Source organism: Vombatus ursinus, unplaced genomic scaffold (genome assembly GCF_900497805.2).
Source record: "Vombatus ursinus unplaced genomic scaffold, bare-nosed wombat genome assembly UNPS02014807.1, whole genome shotgun sequence".
Classification (NCBI taxonomy): domain Eukaryota; kingdom Metazoa; phylum Chordata; class Mammalia; order Diprotodontia; family Vombatidae; genus Vombatus; species Vombatus ursinus.
Genome location: NW_020954585.1, coordinates 53,756,478 through 53,772,978, shown reverse-complemented (window position 1 = coordinate 53,772,978; position 16,501 = coordinate 53,756,478). Strand labels below are relative to the sequence as shown.

General features: G+C 39.9%; 2 protein-coding genes across 7 annotated transcripts in view; one reads left to right on the top strand and one right to left on the bottom strand.

The window, feature by feature from the left end:
- CUNH7orf50 (chromosome unknown C7orf50 homolog) overlaps positions 1-16,501 on the bottom strand; it is a 338,906-nt gene that overhangs the window by 160,892 nt on the left and 161,513 nt on the right. The window lies entirely within an intron of this gene.
- Positions 1-16,501, top strand: part of GPR146 (G protein-coupled receptor 146) — a 47,643-nt gene that overhangs the window by 23,340 nt on the left and 7,802 nt on the right. The window lies entirely within an intron of this gene.

The window sequence follows — 16,501 nt, the reverse complement described above, 5'->3', positions numbered from 1 at the left end:
TTTCAGCGAGAGCCACAGCTAGGAATTCTTAAACCTAGGACAAATTAATTTGGGAGGTGGGGTGAAAATGAAGGTAGATGGACTCAAAACAGCATTCGGTGGGTGCAGCTTTGCTGGGGAAAGGGCCAGCCTATCATCTCCCTCTCCTCTCCCAGCCCATAACTCCGCTCTTTCATCCTTTTCAAGGGCCCACCTTCTCCCTCAATCTCCACAAGGGAATGATCTGGCAATCCTGAAAGGATGGTGGTGTCTAAACATCTTGCAGGGGAGAAATAAATTCCCCTTCTGCAGTGCCCAGGACAAAACAGGCATCCCATTCTAGTAATAGCTCCAAGCTCCAAAAACAGTAGCTCAGATATCCAAATGGCCATTTTTTTTTTTGGAACAAAAATTTTACATTGTCTTTTAGCACAAAAAATTTTATGGTATGGTAAAGAGAAGGTCTTAGGAAGAATGTTAAAGTTAACTTTAACAGTGAGTGCTGGGTCATAAGCCCTTCTGGAGACTAATGGGAGAAGATTGTAAATTACATCAGTTATTTATGACAGTAGGCATATGTGTTTTTAGGCTAGGATGGAAAAATTGATTAGACCTGTTTCATAATTCATGTGTAAAATACTTGCATTATACATAGGCTATATACATGTACCATGCTAGCAGCAATATATCTATATGACTGGGGGGAGGGAGAGGTTCTGTGCTTCTTTCTACTGCATATATAAATCCACCTGTAAAACTATTCCCAAGGGGAAAAGCTAAGCACTTCTGGAAGCTGCATTTACTCTCTCAGGCCACACGAGTACCATGTGGTACACTCAAGCAGTAACTGACTAAACGGTCATTTAATTACACCATCAGACCACTAAACAGTACCTTTGCGGCCTAAGAGAGTTAACATAGCTTCCCCAAATGCCTGCCTTACCTCAAGGGAGTAATTAACCCACTGAAAGAATCTGGTCCACTCTGCATATTAGGACAACAACAACAAAAAATTTCTTAACCACTGTTTAATATGATTCTTCCCTGTGTGCTGACTCCCAGAATTCCTTGATATTTAAACCAAGGTTTTCACTTTGCCCATTTCCTTGTCCTATTTGATCCCCCGACAAAGTCATTAGACTGCATTTGTGAAAGCTTGATCACAAGCATAGGATTATATGACTTCACTTTGGGAATAAGCCAAATAAGAAGGCAGCCCAGGAGAGGAAAAGGTAGAATTTTAACTGGTAGGAGGAATCATGTTTCTTTAATCTGAATCGCCAAAATCTGAGACTGATGAAGGCAAAGTTCAGTCCTAGAGGAGTGAATCAGCCTGTATTGAGGAGTTAGAATGAGGAGTCAGAATACAAAAACAAAACTTCAATAACAGAGAAGGGAATACAGTGAGATAAGTCAAGTGTCATGTGCATTCATTTTGTATATGCATCCCATTACTCCCTTCCCACCCACACATTCCAAAGTGAGAGTGTCCAACTGTTTTCCATTTTTTAAATTAACCTAGTAAAACCTATGGAAACAACTGTTTCTATTGGACCAAATGTGAAAAGTAAAAATAACCTTGCTAGTTCCCCCTTCCCAAAGAACCACCAACTTAGTAATACCTTATGTCTTTGAGATTAGACAATCATCATAACCAGCCAAAGATGGCAGACTCATGATGCCACAACAGCTGTTACTGAGACTTCTATCTGTTCTCAGCAGGACCCTGTGAACTTCCTAGGATGTCAGTACTCTCAAGAGGAGACCTTAGAAGTCAAAGAACAAAGAATCAAGGGAAAAATAAGTATTCAGTAAACAATGTTCTTAGCTGCAAAGGAGGGTCCACTGTTCAACTGGTCTAAAGCAACCAGCTGACTAAGTGGCCAAGAGAACTCCACAAACTTTGGTTACTCAAGGGTTACTTTTATTTATTTCCATGGAGGAGTACAAGCAAGGACAGTGTGGTTCAGTAGAAACAGCATGAGACTAAAACTTGTTAGACTGTGACTTTGCTACAACTAATATAACTAAGGACAAGCTGCATCTCTCTGAGTCTCAGTTTCCTCATCCGTAAAGTAAAGAGACTGGATATGATAAACTCAGAGGCCTTTTCCAGTTCTCAATCTATAAGTCTATGAACCAGGTGAGTACAGTTTCAATCTCATTATTTCATAGTTTAGAAATGGAAAAAGCAGAATGCCATTAAACCAAAACAATTTAGATACTTAATGAGTCATATATCATTACTCTGAAGGCACTGTATACAAGATGGAAATCAGCACAAGTAAGCATTCTATATTAGGAAGCTGTATGAAAGCAATAACAACTTATCAGCTTTTTCAAAGAATCTGTCTTAGTGATGTGTGTTAATTGAGGCTAAAGCCTCCACCCATTATTACAAAGGTAAACAAACATTTAATGCTAACTTTTTAAAATATTCCTGCTTATTCCAAGACACTTGCTTGGAATTATTTTGGAGCTGGAGTCTATTAGATTATGTTAATGCCATAAAAAGGCCTGAAAAACTTAATTTGCAAACTACTTTACTTATAATAGCTCCTCTTCTTGCCCAACACAGTATGAGGCACATAGATGTTCGGCAACTGAGTGAGTCAATCAACAAACCTTTACTAAGCACTTGCAGTGTTCTCGGCCCTGGGTATACAAAGGCAGAGTCTGTTCAATTCAGGCCAACCACATTTATTAAGCACCTAGTATTTGAAAGGTACTATAAATTACAATTTCATCTTTCCCCCTCGCTAAATGTGGAAAGCTTAAGTGATTCTAAGATTGATTAAACCATAAGATGTATCCGTGGCCAACCAGATTACTGCAACTAATCACAAACGAAGAAAAACACATTGGAATTCTGAAGTCAACATATTTTTTACATTTAAAACCATTCTTTGATTGGAGGCAAAAACAAGCAGAGGACTGGCTTTGGCTCTTGGTCCGTTGTTTGCCTGTCTCTAAATCAGGTTATCTTGTCCACTCCCCTCTGCCTCCAGTGTCTAGTGAGGCAGCCAGGTGGCGTACTGGGTAGCCTGCTGGACTTAGAATCAGGAAGACTTGAATTCAGATCCTGCCTCAGACACTGACTAGACAATTTTGTGACTCTATGCAAGTCTATTCGCAAAGGCAAAAGAAAATCTTAAGGTTTCAATTAAATTAATTTAGGTACCTTTGTAGCAAGGAAGTGAAAAGCAGTATAATTTTCTTACCTAAAAAAATCATATTATTGATTTTTAAATTGTTTACTCTGTGTATCCAGACCCCTATGCAGACACAGATACAGACACACAGACACACACACACACACACTTTTTTTAAATTTTCGTATTTTAGGATGCTACTCATGGCAGTTTTACAACAATCAATGGACCTTAACTGGGGTCTCTCCCGTTCTTTGAATCATCTCTGATTGATTCTCTATCATGCCTCCTAAAACTGAGATTCCGGAACCTTCTCCTCAGGATGTCAAGCTTACCCCCACCCTCCTCTAACAGATGACCTTGCTTTTCACTTTACTGAGAAAACTGAAGCCATCCTCATAAGCCCCTTGATCTACCCTCCTCCATAATTGAGGACAACTACCTTTAAATGCACTATGGACCTTCAAGGAGTCAGAGGACCTGGGTTCACATCTTGGTTCTGCCAATTATCACTTGTTCGACCTTGGGCAAATAATTTAATTTCTTTGAATCTCAGTTTCTCATATCTGTAAAACAAGAAAGGTTGGACTAGATGTCTTCTAAGGTCCCTTTTAACCCTGAATCTGTGCTCCTATGATCATCCAGAGAATGAGGTGGTCAGTTTCCTTCCTTGCCAAAGCTAAACCTTTCAAGAATGTCCCAGATCCCATTCACTCCATGATGGTGTTCCAGCCATCGTTCCCTTTCTTCAATCTCTCCCTCTCTTTGCTTTTTCCTCTGCTTACAAACATGCTTAGGTCTCAGCAGCCTTAAAAACAACAAACAAACAAACAAAAACCCCTCTCTTCTGCCTTGCTACCTCCTCAATCTGTTCTTTTCTTATTGAGAATGAGTCCACTCTTTGCTCTCTGCCTCAACATCCTTAATATCCACTTGCTACTCAGCCTCTGCAATCCATGTCCTACTTTTTCAGCTAATGAAATTACCCTTTAAGGGTTACCAATAACCTTTTCATATCAGTCACACCACCAAGACTTTCCTCACTCCTTCTTGACCTCTCTGCAGCATCCGACACTGATAACTATACCCAACTTGGTATTTTCTTCTTTCACCGCTTCCAAGACTTGGGTCTTTCCTGGATTTCCTTCTGTCTATTGTTGTTCCTTCTTCTTCCTTCACTGTTTAAAATTCCTCCTCCAAACTCTATGTGGGTATGTGAGGACACGTTCAGATATTTGTCCTCCCCCCTTCTGTATATTCCCTAAAAAGGCTCTCCCTTGTGGACCTCATCATTTAAGTCTTGATGCTCAAAGTGTTAGCCATCTTTGACTTGCTCTAATCTCCATCTCCTACATCCAAAAAAAAAAAAATTGTAGGCAGGTAGGTGGTGCAGTGGATAAAGTGCTGGACCTAGAATCAGGGAAAATGGAATTCAAATTTAGCTCAGACATTTATTAGCTGTGTGACCCTAGACAAGTTACTTAACTTATTCGGTGCTTGGGGTACTGGGTGTTCAGGGAGGACTCACACCTCTGGTGTAAAGGCTTGCTGAGCCCTTTTCAGGGCTGCTCATCCACTTTTGGTGCCCCCCTTCACCCAAATCTTGCCTGTGGCTCTAAGAAGCTGTAGCATGTGCAGCACCCCAGTAAACTGTCTCAGCAGATGGACTATTGAAATCCTTCTCTTCCTTCAAGGTCATGCTGAAGAGCTACCTCCTCCATAAAGCTTCCCTTATTTTACAAGCTGATTTCTCCATTCTAAAAATTTCCTATACTATTATTAATGTATCTCTCCTTCAACCTTCATCATATTCTATCTACAATATTGATGTATGTAATAGCAGCTCTCATTTAGATAGGATTTTATATAGTGTTTTGAGTGTCCCACCTTCCCCCCATTAGAATTTAAGCTCCTTCAGGGCAGGGACTGTTAGATGTCATTCCTAAATTCTCTAGCACCTACAGGTTGAAAGTATCCAACAGGCCTCAAATCTGATGTCAAGTTACGGGGATGTCTATCGCAACTGCATGGGAAGACTACCCCTGGTAGAGCGGGTGGATGAGAACAATCTGTTCCAATAGCTATGACTGTGGCTGAAGCAGGTGCCATGGAGTGCTGAGAGCTTGGTCAAACACCAAAGATGCCAAAGTCATCCACTGTGTTCCAAGCCATCACCAGTTGTCTTGACTTTTGTCCTGCCACTGGACTTTGATGACTCAGGAAGAGAAAGTGAAGTTGACAACTTTGTGCAACTCTGCCTCACTTAAACTCAATGCATGTGCAAGTCAAGACATCACCCATGATGTCACTGGCCCTCTTCGAAAACCACGAACAAATAACAACAACTTAACCTACGTGTGCCTCATTACCTTCATCTGTAAAATGGGGATAATAATAGCACCTATTTGCTAGAGTTGTTGTGAGGATCAAATGAGATAATATTTGTAAAGTGCTTAGCACAGTGCCTAGCAAGCTCTATAAATGCTGGATGCTATTATTCTTTCCTATGAATTCCACACTGCAAACTCTCTCATATCTGTCTACTCTCTCACCTCTCTACCTCTTATCTGGACTATTACAGCAGTTTCCTAATTGGTCTCTCTATCATCAGTCTTTTCCCTCTCCAATCCATCCCTCATGTAGATGCCAAAGTAATTTTCCTAACGCACAGGCCTAACCCTATCAATGTCCTACTCAGCGGCCTTCAGAGGCTCCACATTGCTTATATTGGATAAAATAAAACTCCTTTGCTTGGCATTTAAGGCTCGCCACAATCTGTCACCAATCTACCTTTCCAGGCTTAGTTCAGAAACACTTTAATCCCTATCAAGCATACTAAAGGCTTTAAGGCTTTGCCAAACAGGACTAGTCCTTGGTTTCTTCTGTATGCTTGCCTCCGTCGATCTTCTGTTCCTGAAAAGTTCTCCTTCCTCATTTCTGACTATTGAAATCCTTCTCTTCCTTCAAGGTCATGCTGAAGAGCTACCTCCTATATAAAGCTTCCCTTATTTCACAAGCTGATTTCTCCATTCTAAAAATTTCCTATACTATTTTTAATGTATCTCTCCTTCAACCTTCATCACATTTTATCTACAATATTGATGTATGTAATAGCAGCTCTCATTTAGACAGGATTTTATATAGTGTTTTTGAGTGTCCCACCTTCCCCCCATTAGAATTTAAGCTCCTTCAGAGCAGGGACTGTTAGATGCCATTCCTAAATTCTCTAGCACCTACTGGATAATAGTGCTTTGTCCAAGGGTATTACTTAATAAAAGTTGGCTGAATTGAATTGACAACTGCAGATTGAGACTCCTATATCCAGGATCCTAGCCATGGTTTAGCCCATCCACTAAGAAGCTACTCTTCAAAAGACTTTCTGATGTTTTTTGAGTTGCTCACACAGTTGGTGGATTTTAAGCCCTGTTTCCATTACATATTCCCTTTTTGATCCTTGGGTTTTATTATAGTTTATTTAGTGGCCTATAGTCATTACTCTCAGGCAGGATCTTTACCAGATCTGATTTTTCCTGAATTTTACTTACCCGAACATACACTGTCAAAACCTGCTATAGCTTGGGAAGCAATACACCTAAATCAATGGTTCTTTCCTTACTCAAGGTGAATAAAATGGAGTATCTGCACCAAAGCATACAGCTTAAGATGCTTAGTTCTACAAGTTGGAGACTTGATAGGTAAAGAATATACATCATGGGGAGGGAATTCTATTAATTCAGCTAAAATTCAGACATTACATGCAGTCTTGGAATGTCACCTGGATTTCTGAGGATCATTCTCATAGACTCACATGACAAATGGGGTCTCAAGATACTTGTGTTTTTTCTTCTCACAATTTCACTTTCCTTCAAAAGCAATAAAGATATGCTAAAGAAATGAATGCATACATTCTAACTTTATACTAGAAACTGAAACGCTAGCCCATAACACAAAGATTATAAGGGTAAAGAAAACTATTAAAAGCTCTATATGTATCATAAGAGGAGCTTAACGTTACTAAAAGAATTTGAACTTTGTAAGTACTACTACTATTAATATTCATCTCTCCTTGCTTGCTACACTGCTATTTATTCTCTTGATCCCCCTCTAACCGCTGCCCCCACCAAATTAAACTGAATGTTTATACTTTGCCTTTGACTTGCACTCATGCTGCTTCATCACTCCACCTCTCTCCTTCATGTGTTTTCTCATTTGTTTCAGATGATCATAAAAGTTAAATGGACCAAACTACTTTCTACCATATGATAATCAAAAGTGGTTTCTTTTTTTTTTTCCAAGTTTTAAGGGATTACTATCTAGCCTTTTAAAATATCTGATTTGGGTGGCTTAAGGGACTCTATGTAAACTCTATTTAAGACTAAATTCTACAGAAAAACCACATGGCATGTACTTTCAACCACAAACAACACCATGAGAGTAAAGCCTTAACTTGAGATATAAAAATAGGAGGTAGAGCAGAGATCAAGTCAACATCCTCTCTGTACACTGCTGTATAGTATACAGTTGTTGTATAGTGTATGCCTTCTGTTATAACCCCAGAAAGCCTTTAAGAAAATAGATCACATTGTTGTTTTCCAACTATTATAAAGCTGATTCTTTAAAATGGGCTTTTTTACTGCTTTCCAACATGGAAAAACTGCCTGGGACAGTGACAGCCATTACCCCACTACACTGAGCAGGCAGTAGAAACTCTCCTCTATGCCACAGGCCCTTCCTGATCATCAAGGGGGAAAGGGTGACTTCATTAATGACATCATCTTTTCACCTGCCACTAAGCGTTAAAAGTCTGCTTTCACACTCTCTGACCCAACCACACCACAGCAGGGCTCCCTCAGATCAGTGAGCAAAGACATGGTTCTGTTTGTGTTGCTGGTTTGCCTGGAAACCTTTATTCTGCTGCTGATCATTCCTAGAGCATGGTTACCGTCCAGCCCTCCAATTCTGAGCCTACTTCACCATGGGAGATTCTGCCACAGGCAGTGAAATGTATAGCTGCTGATTCACTGGGTCAGCCTTCACTTGCTTTATTGATAGAAAATTGGGTAGGGCTGGATGATGGCTTCCACGAAAAGCCCCATTTCATCTGGCAGGGATTGTTGCCTTTTAAGATGGATGCCAAAGTTCAGAGGGATTTCGGTCCTAAGAACCTAAGCAGTGGTCAATATCAGAAGTAAAGTGTTGTTCTTGTTTCTTCTAAAGAGCTACTGTTTCTGCCAGGCCTGGGTCCTTCTCAAGGATGAAGACTGTAGTGCTACTTCATTGTCTCAAAACTGGGGTGCCACAAGTCAAATTATGACTCTCATATCACCTTTGATGGTCTTAACATTAATCTATAATTCTGAGAAATGGGACCTCAATGCTTTATACCCCTAGAACACAGAACAAATGATCATAAAGGAAGCAGAAGAGGGCAGGAAAACTAAAAGCATTATTCAGAAGAATGGAGCAGGGCAACCCAATATGTAAAACTGGTACTTCTCCACTCTCTTTTTTTTTCTTTTTTTTCTGAGGCAATCAGGGTTTAGTGACTTGCCCAGGGTCACACAGCTAGTAAGTATCATGTGTATGAGGTTAGTTTTGAACTCAGGTCCTCCTGACTCCAAGGCCAGAGCTCTATCTACTGCGCCACCTAGCTGCCCCTGAAACTGGTACTTCTCTCACTTGTTCCAAGCTACAAAAGAAAGCTTATTCATTCTAGAAAGAGCTGATCCTGTTCTAGTGGGGATGCCTTCACTCACTGCCATCGCTAAACCAGCATAACTGGAAGGCATTCTTGACAATGTGGAAAAAGCAAAATGATTCAAACAAATAAACTTGTCTCTAAGTGTTATGACCAGTGAGATTCCACATTTTTTTATCAAGAAGGAAGCCTAAAGGTTTCATAAAATTTTAAAGCTAACACCTCCCCAATAGCACATCCATAAAGGCATTTTTAAGAAAAGTCATTTTAGGATAAAGAAAAGGAAAAGTATATGCTACGCTTTCTGCATGAGGGTGGATAACTGGTGTAACAGCCTTAAACAAAGAGCTGGATTCAAGTCCTGCTTCTGACACATAATGATCTTGGGGAAAAGTCACTTGGAGTACTCCGGGTAACTAAGACTTTAAGTTTCAGATCTGGGTGCTGACTTCCATAATTAAAGGGAGTTTCCTCCTCAGGAGTTCCCTTCTGCTAATGAAATCACAGGTCTAGCCCCATCTCAGTTCTATGGCCCAAGAGATGATTCAATTCAATCAACATTGATTAAGTACCTACCATGTGCCAGGCACTGTGCTACAGACAGAGGATGCAAAAAGAGGTAAAAGACAGTTCTGGGCCTTAAAGAGTTTACAATCTAACTGGCAGGGGGGAAAAGAACAACATGCAAATATATATAAAGCAAGTTATATGGAGAATGCATAGGGAATAAGTAAAAGAAGGAAAGTCCTAGAACTAAGAGGGGTTGGGAAGGCTTCCTATAGAAGGTGAGATTTTAGTTGGGACTTTGTTTGGATTCAACAACAAATTGTCAAAAGCTTGACAGAAGAAGCTGTCTGAAAAACCATTGAATTTTCTTTAGAAATAGAACTGGTTCCACAAATGGCCACTCAAACCAAGAAACCTCACAATGAATATTCAATGAGGTAAACAAATTAAAAATAATAACACCTTACACTTCTTTGTAGCCTCTCATCCAAGGAGCTTAAAGTACCCAACAAACATTAATTAGGTCTCACCCCACCCTTGTGGAGGCAGCTGGCTTATGATTACACTGATTTTACAGGGAGGCAGAAAGAGGTTGAACGATTTGCCTAAGGTCACCCTACAAGTCAGGGGCAAAGCCCAGATCAGAATGTCAGTGTTCCACGTTGGCTGATTCTGAAGGAACCACAAGTATGGCTGTCCATGCTTTGGTCCCTGATAGGCCTCACTACTCTAAGATACTGGCCTTGCTCTAAGATGCTTCACGTCTGTCCTTCAAGCAATTCAAGGTGCTGAAGTTGCTGGGGACAGCTAGGTGGCATAATGGGTAGAGTGCTGGGCCTAAAGTCAGGAAGATTCATCTTTCTGAGTTCAAATCTGGCCTCAGACACTTAGCTGTGTGACCCTGGCAAGTCACTTAACCCTATCTGCTTAGTTCTGCCTCATCTGTAAAATGAGATGGAGAGGAAATGGCAAACTGCTCCAGAATCTTTGCCAAGAAAACCCCAAATGGGGTCATAAAGAATAGGACACAACTGAAATGACCAAACAACAACTTGGGGTCCCTGGCCCCTCTTCTTGCCACTAGCTCTCCATTATCTCAACTTATCCTCTGTCCCTCCAAATCTCTCTCTCTCTCTTTCACACACACACACACACACACACACACACACACACACACACACACACACACAGACATCACACAGCATCAGCTGCAGAGGCTGAACTGGTTCATATTAAAAATTCAGATTTTGACCCATACCCTCACACAGGTCAACTCTCATCCCCAAGCTGCTCTCAATAGTCAAAGTTTCTTATAACCTGCTGCTTAAGCAGCTGCTAAAGGGAGTGACCAATAGACCATTAGCAGCTGCTTAAGTAGCAGGGTAGAGGGAGGAAAGTTGTTTACTGAAAGCCAAGGTGGAGAGAGTTCAGTTGACTGTATACCTAGTATAGACTGACAGATAGACAAACAGACAGACAGACAGATAGACAGATAGATAGATACAGATATACGGATGGATATGTGTCTGTGAACTCTGTATATTTAGTATATGTGTTTATATATCTCTATATATCCCAAACTCAATTTGAGGGTATTTTCAAAATTAACTTTAAAAAGATAACTCATATTTATAACATACTGAGAAATTTACTGAGAGATTCCTTAAAGGGGGCAGGTAAAAGATCATAGGATTAGAGCCAGAAGAGTTCTTAGTCACACACACACACACACACACACACACACACACACACACACACACACACAGAGTGAACTGACTGGACCTGTGGTTTTATTAGTATATCTAAATGAAGTTCTGTCCCTTAAATATCATCTTGGAGAATTGCCTAGATTCTAGGATTCAGGCCCCAGAGCTCTCAGAAGTGAAGGGACTTGCTCAGTGAAAGATTTTGTAACTATCAGATGCAGGCCTTGAACCCGGGGCTTCTTGGCTTTGAGACTGGCTCTCTCTCCATTACTGCCATGTTGCCTCTCATCATAAAGGTCTAATTCTCTCATTTTTCAGAGGAAGAAACAGGCCTGGAAAGGTGAGGCGGCTTAGCCCAACTCACAAAGGTAGCAAATGCCAGAACTAGGAGATACTGACATCTTCTGGTGCTCTTACCACTATGTTATCTGGCCTTCCCTGTCATTACTATTGTTGTTAGCATTATAATATTATTAATAATAGTCAACATTTATACAGTACTTTAAGGTTTGTAAAAAGATTTAGATATTGTGTGTGTGTGTGTGTGTATGTAGATACAGAAAAGAGAGAGGGAGTATATGTATGTACTCTAATTTGAACCATGTAACAATCCTATGGGGTAGGTGTTATCATTATACCCATTTTACTGGTGAGGAAAATGAGGAAGAGAGGTTAAGTGACTTGCCTGATATCATACAGGTCCTCTGTCCTTGATCTGGGAGTGGTATTTTATTAATCTTTTTAAAAGATCAATATGTCCTTTTTATTTCTATATATTCTCCCAAATAGCCCCAGATGGCTAGAAAAACTTTCTCCTAAAAAAAATTTCCAGTGCTTTAGGCTCCAAGAGACAAAGTCAACTTAAATTTTGTCTGACTTCACTGGTCAAATATCACATCTAGCTGTGTGGCCTATACAGCTCCTGGAACATTATTAGGACTTGGTAAATATGATTACTGCAATTACTAACACCACCACCACCACCACCACCACGTCATGCCAGCTTTCCATGTCTGGTTTTCTGGTTTCATTTTCATCCTTTGTATATTTGCCTGCACCCCAATTAGCACTCTCAAATGTTATTAATTCAGGAGGACCTTCCCTTATCATTGGATCAAAGACTTGGAGCTGGAAGGGACTGTTAAAGTCATCTATCCCAACCCTCTTATTTTACAGATGAGGAAATCGAGGTGCAGAGAGGCTAAATTACTCGTTCAAAGTCATTACACAGGCAGTAATTCCCAGAGTTGGGATTCAAACCCAGATCACCTAACTCCTTCTAAAGGTCATGAGTGCTTCTAAGCAGTCATTCCCCAATACATTCTGGGAAGCAGGGAAGTAGAAAGAATTACTACCTTCATTAGGAGGAGTAGGGGGTGCATGATAACTGGTGTTATCCTGTTGTACCTGAGATTGCATTTCTGGGTGAACATGAGTAACTTTCAAATTAGAATCAAAGGAATATTTTATTATACATTAACATAACAGATATGTGGCTCTATGCTAAATGCACTCCATAAACCAAAAAAGAAATCATTCAATATCCTTAAATACAGAAACAACCTTGTGAGATTGACCCTAATCTGGCTCAGGTCAGGGTGGCAGGGAAACAAGAGTTTGGACCTGAATACACATATGCCTGCGTGCATCTGACTGGATGTTCTTCTACATGACTGCACAAGGACATCTGAGCTACTTTTCTCTAATTTGGCGATGGGCTGCTCTTCCCATCCTTCCCAGGGACACTTGGATCTCCTATAGTCCCTTTCAGTCCATGAAGCTGAAATGACTGCTAGGAAAGGGTTATCAGGAAGGTCTGACACAAATTTAAAAAAAAAAAAAGAGGACAAGCAGAGAACGAAAGAACTGGATGAATAATGCTGCTTCCTGGTCTCTGGATCTGGCTGCCAGACATTGTGCTTCTTCCCTGCTGGGAATGTCTCCTGTTAGAACGAAGCCTCCATGCCACAGCAGCAATGTGACATGGTGGTTAGAGTACTGGCCTTGAGGTCAGGAAGACCTGAATTTAAATCCTGACTTAGACACTTACTAGTTGTGAGATCCTGGGCAAGTCCCTTAACCTCTCTAAGTGTCTCTGGCTGCTCACTTGTAAAAAGAGTTTATACCGGCACCTACCTCACGGGATTGTTGTGAGGATCAAGTGAGCTAGTATATGTAAAGTGCTTCACAGACCTGAATTAAAGCACTATATAAATATCAGTTACTATTTTTATGTTAGGAAAGCCGAATTCTTCAGCCCTGATGAGAAGAGACATCCTCTGGAGTTTCACCTCGTGCCATGTGCTTCTAGCTCTTTGTGTCGGAAGCATCCTCCTCACTTAGCAAAGGGTTTTAGCTTCTTCCTCTGTGAAGGGCCCCTCGAGCCAAGGTCTCTCCTTCCTCTCTGGCTCATGTCTCTGGGAAGTGAGCCATGGAGTACGGCAGCATTAAGAAGAACAGCAAGCTTTCTCATAGCTCAGTTCAGCTGGCCCCTCCTACATAAAGCCCTTCCTGGTCCACCCAAGGGTTAGTGCTTTCTCTGTCCAAAAATAATCATGTATGTTCTTATCTGTGCATGTGATGCATCCTCAACGAAATGTAAGCTTCTGGAGGCTGTGTCTTTGTATTCCCAAGACATAGTAGTTTCTTACACGTAGCAGAAATGTGATAAATATCTGTTGGATAGAACTGAATTGGAGACTCTACCAACACAAGTAATTTATCCCCAGGTTCCTTTCTCTCCTTACAAAAGTGAGCAAGACAATGAAGGAAGTGGAAATGCATAGGGATGGGAACTCTGGGAATCCAAATGCTTACTCTTAAATATCTCACTCTGTTCTCCATTTGTTTGGCTTTAACCTACTAAGTTCAGGTGATTATTTCATAAAAACACACTGGGTTCCCAGGTCACCTGTGTTAATCTTCCATCAAATCATGAGAGCATCTGCCTCCTGTTTCATTGGTTTAGAGACAGGCATCCTGCCTGGTCAAACCAGATGTTGGCCCTATCACTGATGTCAAAATAACAGGGTTGGGGAACATATTCTGGAGATTAGATCTAACCTCTTGAAAAAGGCAGGATTTTTTCCATGACTAAAGCCAGTAATATTCTAGCTATGATCTACAGAATACCTGCATTATAATAGAAGTGACTCATCTGCCACAGTTGGAAGTTTATTTCTCTAATCACTCCTGTTATTAAGATGGGAGAAAACATTTCCTAAGATGTTAAACCTTGTACTCTTGTATTGCTTTAATTTCAGGTGCCATGTCAGTATACAGAACTCAGGCAGACTGGATAGAGCCTTTCATTTGGTGTCCCATCTCACACAGACTCATATACAATCCTAGTGCAGTTCCTTGGGCTTAAGCTTGAGTAGGATGAGCATGTTCTTTTGGTAGATACATTTAATGCTTTATTCAAATGTGATCATTTTTTTTTTCAGTGTTGACAACACTCTAGCTATCAGGTTGATGATGCTTTCACCTAGGTGTTGTGGAATATTAACTTGTTTGGGAACATTGAGCATCTTTTTCTTAAATGTTTATTTAAAATTTTATTTTTTAAATAAATAAAATGCTTGCACAAATGTACTTCCCCTCAAAAAAAAAAACAAAAACGTTTAACTGGTACATTTTGTTTGGCCCTATAATCATTTCCCATTAACACCTTCCCTTAGCCATCCATTCTCCCTCCCATAAAAGTCAAGCATTGTTCACTACTGTGACCATGTCTATATGTGTCTCTGTGTGTGTATATATGTGTGTCTACATATATATGTGTATATATAGCACATGTTACATATACATAATATGCATGTTATCTAGACACACATACATCTATGTATACTTCTATGTATGTGTGTATACATATATTCTGTATGTATATATTTTTCTGTGTGTATGTATATATATGTATGTGTGTACACACACACACACATTCTGTACTCATAGTCTACTACCTCTTCACAGAAAAGAATTACGTTCCACTGTCAAGTTATTTAGGACCAACACTGGTCACTGCATGCAATCTGAATTTTGTTGTCTTTCAGTGTTGTTTTCATTTACAATATTACTGTCAGTCATTCTCCTGGTTGCGCTTTCTTCATAGAGCATATTTTTTAATGAATTAAACTGATGTTACTGTACCAGTGCTCCTTGAGGAGCCTATGCTAGAAAGCAAAAGAAATAAAAATTTTCAGACTTTACATTTAAGAGTCCTGCTCCTTGATTTTCTACTAACCTGTGAATTCTCTGAATCAAACACTGATGCTTTGAAAAGGGCAGAGCATGGAAGTGAGCTCCTCTCATGTGTTCTGGCTAGGGTTGCTTTTCTTCCACTCCCATTCTTTCCTTTCTCCTTTATTTACACATAATGTACTCTGACACAGGGACATATTTCTTCTTAATGATCACTTGGTTACTCTACAGAATAATGCCAATGACTTGAGGCTTTACAACCAAAGACCCACATGTACACAATGAAGACATCAAGGCTATATGATGATGAGTACCCCTTTTCTTCCAAAGTCACAGAACTGACTAGGAGGGTGATAGGCCTTCAAGGAAGGGCCACAGATTAAAGTTCATTTTGTTAATCACAAATAACTACAGTACTCCTGGAAGTATTCCAAATTAAAATAATATAATACACATTTAACAGCCTACTATATAAGGTACTAGGGAATATAGAAAAGTGGAATAAGGTAAGGTCACTGCCATCGGAGATATCAGTCTAGTAGGGGAAAAATATACTAATGCAGATATCTGTGGTACACAATATTATATAATTGCATCAGTGATTTATTTTTTAAAATGCCATGTACATGCCTGGCAGCATTCCAAATATTGATAAACAAGAAAAACTGAGACACCTTCAGCTTACAAAAGTTGTAAAATATTTGTATACACAGCTAACATTCACATATGGCTTGGAGGTTTGCAATACTTTTCACATACATTATCTCAGTACATCCTCACAACAATACTGTGATGTACCTAATACAGCTATTTTTATTCCTCAACTGAGGCTCAAAGGTTAAATGAATTGCTTATGGTCAAACAACTAGAAAGTGCCAAAAACAGTATTTGGATTTAATCTGCTTCTGACTTCACAAGTCCAACATGATTGTCATGCCACTTTTGCTTAATTTAAATTTATTAAAAGACAAATAATAGTATAATATAAGTATTTACTGGTACAATACTGGTACAGATTTTTAATGACTGTGAAATCTACATGCCTGTCCTGTGAGCCACGGTAGGGAACTGAATAATAAAATAACAACAAACTAATCTTCGAAATTCAACTTCTGGTTTGGAAATGCTGTTTCAATTCTCAGAATAATTAGAACAAATGAATTATGTGCCCTTAAAATGATGACGGAATGAAGACAGCCAGTAGCCATGGCATCATATGAACAAGGAAAGGAAAACGTGACCAGATTTTATTTCACGTG